Raw genomic sequence first — 5,871 nt, forward strand, 5'->3', positions numbered from 1 at the left:
TTATCTGACTGAATTTTGCCACTCCATTTCCCATCTGTAAATTACATCTATAAAGGGACAAAGGACACCAGATTTTCTGCAACTATCTTTTCTTTGTGGATGGGAGTATGGAGGGGTGAGGAGGTGGTTGGAATTCCTCCTGCCTTCTCTATGTCCCATATACTTCAGGAGCCCTGCCCTGATATCCCAGGTCCACTATGCTGCTTTGATCCTGAACCCACATGACTTCAAGTGTAATTACACAGTTTGGTACATATAATAAAACAGGCAAATCACCTGTTCTCTAGTTTGTTCTCACCACAGACAAAGAAAGGTTAGATGATCTGAATTTTCAAGTTCCCTTGGAGTTCTAGGTTTCTCTGAAATTCTATTCATTCTGTTGTTAGGACTCGGAAGTCTATAAATCAGTTCTTGGTTGAACTGGTGGGTTGCTAACCTGTCTGTGAGCTCCCTTCTGTCTCCATGGTGGGCTGGGCACACCCAGGATAGACCTGCTGATTGATTTACCTGTAACACGGAGCCCTGGAGGGGATGATCACCCTGTGGAACATTCAATCAGAATGGGGCCTGGGTACTCCCTTTGATGAAGAGCCTCAGTCCCTTCTCTGCCTCACTCTGGCTTCCCCCCAGTCAATTACATAGCCTGGGAGACAGATCAGCTTCTTGCTGGTTAGCACTTTGGGGTCCCACCCCTTCAAAGCCTCTGAAAAGAAAGGTGAAGGGGTTTGGGGGGTCCACAATGGAAGGGTAGGAAAGTCACACGATTGGCAGCACCTACCTTGAAGGCAGGAGGAGAGGAGATACTGGGGGAGGGAGAAAGGAGATACTAGGAGTGGGAGGAGAACAGACCACTGGTCCCCTTTGCATAGCCAGGACAGGGAGCTAGACATACAAGGAGTCTGGTGAGGGTGAGTGTGGGAGGTATCCCCCAAACTGGGGACTAGGACACACTCAGCAACCACACCTCCACTACTCCCTCAAATTGCTGCCCAGGGAGTAGATTTAGGGTCATAGGGCCATTGCAGATCCAAACTCTCTATACTGTCTCTGTATCCCTGTGTTTAAGTGTTTGCCTGAATACAAAACTGTTGAGGCTCTGGCCTGTCTCTGTGTTTGTGAGGGTGAGACCATCTTAATCTCACACAGACTCGGGCTATCTTCATCAGTTCTGGGCAGGGAAAGGGATGTCAATGTCCCTGGCTGGAGAGGTAGGTGGTGAGCTCCACACACAGTGCCCGGGCATAGACCCAGAGAGTGTGAAGAAGTCCTGGGTGCTGAAGAATGTGTTGGCCAGTGCAAAGCCCAAGGTGGAAGAGATGGAGCCCCGGCCATATTCCACCATCCATTTGCCAGCCCCCCACTGCATTGTTCTGGCCTCCCCAGGCCCATGAACAATGGTGTCTCCTGGGTAGTAAACTTCACTCTTAATTGTCCCTTACCTCCATTGGTGGAAAGTTCCAGAGATGATTGTGTCTGAGATTTCAACCCAGTACAGTCCAGAGTGGCCCCCTTTGTCAATGGCTGTGCCACAGAGCAGCACATACTCGGAGAGTGAAGCATGCAAGAGGCTCATGGAGCAATCCACCCGCCAGCATTCACAAACACTCACTGCAGGTCCTCATCTGCCAGGGTGTGGCCTGGGTGTAGCCGCTGGAGCTCCACCATGAGGTGAGAGAAAGCCAGCTCATGATCAAGGCTGGCGTACTAGTGCACCAGCTGAGCAATCTCCTTGCAGTGGAAGACGAAGTGCTTGGAGTTCACCCAGATGTGGATGCCCTGCATCAGCACCACCACCACTGCCAGCACCATGGCCACTAGCAGGGCACCTGAGCTCTTCCTCCACTGCATCCCAAGGGTCCTGGGTCGAGTGATTGGGGAGAACTCCAGGAGGAGGGGGCTCCTGAGGGAAAGCACTTTCAAGCATTCTTGATGAAAAAACCAGAGCTGAACAGAAAATTTGCCTTTCAAATACAAGAAACAAGAGCAGCTTAAGAAGGTAAATAGGAAAAAGAAATCATAAGGAACTTATAAAAGTTGAACTATTTGCATTCCTTCATGGAAAAAATGATAATTGTAACTCATAACACTTTTTTCAGTATGAGGATAACTGAATGGAATATATATGTAAATATGTGTACATACATATATTTGTACATATAGAAGATTGTATGTGTATATACATATATATGTGAGTGTGGGCATATGTATTTCCATGTATACATAGACAGAGGGCACAGGATGGGTTGAATATGAAGGCATGATATCTAAAAGATAAAAATAAGAGGTGAGAGAGGAATTAATTAGGAGGAGAAAGGGAGAGATAGAATAAGGTAAAATTATCTCATATAAAAGAGGCAAGAGAAAACAGTTACAATGGACGGGAAGAGCAGGAAGGTGAAAGGGAATGGGACAACCTTATTCTGTTTGAATTTGGCTTAGGGAGGGAATAACATAAACACTCAATTGGGTATCTTACCCTACAGGTAAGTAGGGGGGAGGGGATAAGAGGAGGATGATAGAAGGGAGAGCACATTGGGGGAGAAGGTAGTTAGAAGCATATACTTTTGAAAAGGGATAGGGTCAAAGTAGAAAATAGAATAAGTGGGGGACAGGATGGGATGGAGGAAAATATAGTCAGTCTTTCACAATATAACTACTATGGAAATGATTTGGGTAACTACATATGTACAACCTATATTGAATTGCTTATCTTCCCAGTGGGGGCAGGTGAGGAGGGAAATAGGGAAAAAATCTGGAACTAAGAGTTTTCAAAAAAAATGTTTTTAAAAAAGCTAAATTACCCATATGGAAAAGGAATTTCAAAAGCTCACTGAAGAGAATAATTCCTTCAGAATTAGATTGGATTATTTAAGTTGGGATTGGATGGAGAGAAATATGTGCATCCAGAGAAAGAACTAGAAAGAACTAAGTTTATATCCAGGTGGAAGCAAAATACCTGATCTTTTTCCTTCTCTTATTTGGTTTTATGTTCTCTTTACCATTTTCCATTCCAGCTGGTACAATCCGTCCTTATAACCTGACTAATGTATAATGTGAAAGTATTTACAGATCCTACACTTGACTATAAGGTGCCATGGGGTGGGGGGGGGGGGTAGGGAGGGGAACAAAATGTGAAACTCAAGGAATTGTGGAATTGAATCCTGTAAACTAGAAGGAAACAAATTAATAAAAAAAAATAAAGCATTTGAAAAATAAAAAAAGAATTAGATTGGAGCAAAAGGAAACTAATGACTTATATGAGAAATCAAGATACTATAAGCCATAATCAAAAAAGGAGCCTAGAAATCATTCTTCGAGAAATTCTCAAGGAAAATTGCCCTGATATTCTAGATCCAGAAGGTAAAGTGGAAATTGAAAGAATTCACATATTGCCTCTTGAAAAAGATCCCATAAAGAAAGCTTCTAGGAATATCATAGCCAAATTCCAGAATTCCCAGGTCAAGGAGAAAATATTACAAGCTGTCAGGAAGAAATAATTTGAGTATTGTGGAAACACAATCAGGATAACACAAGATCTAGTAGCTTCTACACTAAGGTATTGAAGGGTTTGGAATATGATATTCTGGAGGTCAGAGGAGCTAGAATTAAAACCAAGAATCACCTACTCAGCAAAACTGAGTATAGGTGGGGGGGGATAGGATGGAGGGAAATATATTTCATTTTTCACAATATAAATATTAAGGAAACACGTTGCATAACTACATATGCACAACCTATATAACTTGTCTTCCTAGTGGGGGTGAGTGGGGAGAGAAGAAGGAAAAGAACCTGGAAATCAAAGTTTAAAAAAAGTGTTAAAAAAAGTTGTTTTTTACATGTGACTGTGAAATAAGATATACAAGCACTAGGGTATAGAAATCTATCTTGTGCTACTATGCTATTAAGGAGTATGGGGGAGGATGTAAGAGAGAACAAATTGGGGGAAGGGTTATTCAGTAGGATTGCTATTTTGGGGTGCAGGGTAGGGGAAAGACAGGGAGAAAGTTTATAACTCAAAATCTTGTGGAAATGAACCTTGAAACTAAAAGTTAATAAATAAAATATTAATTAAAAACAAAGAAGTGAAGGAAACCTTGCTAAAGAACATTGAATAATATCTTAAGGGCATAAAGGTTGATGAATCCCAAAGGAAAACTATTAGTATCTAGAAATCTGGAAAAGGAGGACAGAATTCTGATACCCTAACTTCCCTTGGGAATGGAAAAAGTGGGCCACATCAGTAGAAGGATTTTATTCAGTAAAGTGGGTTTCTAGGATTTCATTACTAGTTTTAGTGAGGAGGTAGATGGAAAAAAAAAGATATCTTTCATCTTCAGAGGATTAATGAAGGATAACTTGTAGAGTCTTCATCCACTTTTATCTGATATAATGTGCTTTAGACAAAGCTGCTCCAGTATTCAGTGATTTAGCACAGATCTGTGGGGTTTTTTTTATGACATTCTGAGAATCATCTCAAATTAAATAGACTTTATTTCCTACCTCTCCAGGTTTAGTTGAATCTGTTGTTAGCAAGAAGGGCAAGTAAGATCATGTCTTTTGAGGCAACAAAGAAAACTTATAAAGCCTGGAACTGCTCATTAAAAACATGGGCAGTTTTCTCAAATGAAAACAAAAAACAAAATATAGAAACTACCTTACTCTATTATGGGGCTTAGAAACTTTCCTTCTACCTATGTAAGTAAATATTTTCTTTTGGAGAGTGAATTTTTCTCCTTTTTTTTTTCCTCTGTCTTTCTTCTATTCTTAATGCTTTTCCTTTTTCATCAACAACTAATTTATGTTATAAACAGCTAATGGTGTACTCCAAAGGGAAACAAATCAATTGCCGTGAAAGAAACAACTAGCAACATAAGTAAATACATACACACAGGTGGTCACTATATTTTCTACCTTTATTTTTCTTCTGTATGTGAATAAAATGCTTTGATTAACTCCATATCTCTACCTAATGTAACATCAAAGAGAGAATCACATAAAATTACCCATTGAAAGTACAAGAATACAATTTTCATCTTGATTTTTTCAGGTGGTTTAAAGGAAGGGATAAAGACAGGAATGATCTTTATGGAAACCAGTATCACTGGTCCCAGCCTTCCCACAACCTTCCTACAAGGGGAAGGTTTCTTTTAGATTGACTAGAAAGGATTTTTTATGAAACATACAAAATAGTCTTGTGTAAAAGCCTTTTTAAAATGACAAAAGAGGGGGAATTATAAAGTAACTCTGCCTAATCTTTAAAACCTTAAAATCTCCAGGGTGTATTTACTGAAAACAGAGAGAGAGATTTGCCATTACATTTTTCACCTGAAGATTTTCTTCTCTATCTTCTGTTTAATTAATAAATGTATCTTTCTGGAGATAAATTCTACAATGAATTTAATTTAAATAATCTTTTGAAATTTTTGATCATTTTGCATACTTCCTGTGACATTAGGCACCAGATTCTAAAGTTTGGTTAGAGATGGATGCTAATCTCTCATGTAGTGACTTATGAATCTATATGTTAGAGATCTTGTTTCTTTGGGCAGGGTTGTTGGCTTGTTTCTTAACTGAGTCTCCATTTAGTATACTCCAGAATCCTAAAGCTGTGTATCTATACAGCTTCTAGTTTGTGCAGCAAATGAATCTTTGTAAATTCCTCCATGCATTGGTAAACAGGAGTTAGGAAGACCTAAGTGAAAATCCAGCCTCAGACTCTTAATGTATGAACCTGGTGAAGTCACTTTGTTAAATTCTATCTCTGTTTCCTCATCAGCATAATGAGAATAATAATAGGATCTACTTCCCAGGATTGTTGTGAGGATAAAATGAGGTGATATTTGCAAAAATTTTAGCACAGTAACAATACAG

At 39.9% G+C, this 5,871-nt stretch overlaps 1 pseudogene; it reads right to left on the minus strand.

Moving 5' to 3' along the window:
* Window positions 1-1,187: 1,187 nt before the first annotated feature.
* LOC138156721 (sigma non-opioid intracellular receptor 1 pseudogene) lies at window positions 1,188-1,848 on the minus strand (annotated as a pseudogene).
* Window positions 1,849-5,871: the final 4,023 nt, after the last annotated feature.

This window comes from Petaurus breviceps, unplaced genomic scaffold, assembly GCF_028583685.1.
Source record: "Petaurus breviceps papuanus isolate PSGF00001 unplaced genomic scaffold, PetGlider_PUasm1.0 156, whole genome shotgun sequence".
NCBI classification, from domain to species: domain Eukaryota; kingdom Metazoa; phylum Chordata; class Mammalia; order Diprotodontia; family Petauridae; genus Petaurus; species Petaurus breviceps.